This window comes from Crocodylus porosus, unplaced genomic scaffold (assembly GCF_001723895.1).
Source record: "Crocodylus porosus isolate Cpor-Errol unplaced genomic scaffold, CroPor_comp1, whole genome shotgun sequence".
Lineage (NCBI taxonomy): Eukaryota > Metazoa > Chordata > Crocodylia > Crocodylidae > Crocodylus > Crocodylus porosus.
The window spans coordinates 42,456,430-42,457,719 of NW_017728931.1; positions in this window are offsets into that span (position 1 = coordinate 42,456,430).

Sequence of the window (1,290 nt, forward strand, 5' to 3'; positions counted from 1 at the left end):
TCTGTGTGGAGCCCGGAACCATGGGCTCTGTCTGGGCGGCCGTCTCTGAGGTGGCTAATGAAGGGGCCACAGAGCCTGAGGGGACCCTCGGGGTGTGGCGTGTGCCCATCCATGTCATGCCTCTGGTAGGCTGGCTACGGCTGGGGCTGGCTATGGCTGGGCGGGGTCGCAGGCAGGGTCTCGTGCCCTCCCTCGCCCTCCCCTGCGCGAACTCTGCGCTAACTCGGGCACCTGTTTGCGCAGCCTGTTCGCGCGGCTCCAGTCACGCGGCTCCCTGGGGGGCTGGGCCAAGTAGGGTCCTGGGTGGGGGCTTAATTTCTATGATTCTGTGATTCACTCTAATACATTCTGATCTGCTACCTTCTTCCTCTTGAACTGGGGAACAAATAGAATAAATAACTGGTGGCCAGCACGGGGAATGAACCGACAGACTTGGAATAATCAGCCCCATGACTTCCTGTGTGGCCCTGGATAAATCACTTTGACCTAGATCCTCAAAAATATTAGGTATTCAAATTCCTCTGAAATCAGTGCAAGCAAGATGCTTTCATATCTCTGAGGGCCTGAGCCTTAGTCTCCTGGGCTAGGGACAGACATTCAAAAAGCCTGAGCCTGAACTGATTCAATCTTTGCAGGTTAGTCTAACCTGGCTAGATTGAACCGGTTTGTAACTGGACAGACATTCTCTCTGGACTGAGGAAATTCAGGCATATTCCTGCAGTGACTCAGGCTAGAAGCCAGGGGGCGCTAGAGCAGCCCTCTCTTCCCTTGCACAGCGCTGAACTAAGGGGGTGGGGGTGTGGCCAGGCCCTGGTAGGACACTTTGATTAGGGAGGTTTTCCCTGCTGGCTGCTCAAGGGGTGAGATTGTTACCTGACCCCAGACCACTGTCAGCACTCTGAGGCAAGGGGAGGTGTGCAGTGCATGCATCTGTTGATGATATGGAGCTTTTTAATCTCCCTCCCTGCTTCTTTATATTGTCTGCAGCAAATGGACAGACGAGCAAGCCAGCAGGGGCCTCATAACAGTGTTTATCACCCCATCAGCAAAACAATAGCCTCTCTCCAGTAGTTCAAACTTCTTAAACAGCTTACCAGCTGACCTGTTGATTAGCTCAAAAAGGCCTAAGCAGTCACTGTTCTGTCTGCCTGTCCCAGTGAAATTGGAGACACACACACACACACACACACACACACACACACACACAGACACCTCTTGGCATTAGCCAGCATACCACATGCCTAGGGTCCATGGGGCTGGGATCTGTGCTGTGGGAGATGGGAGGGAGGG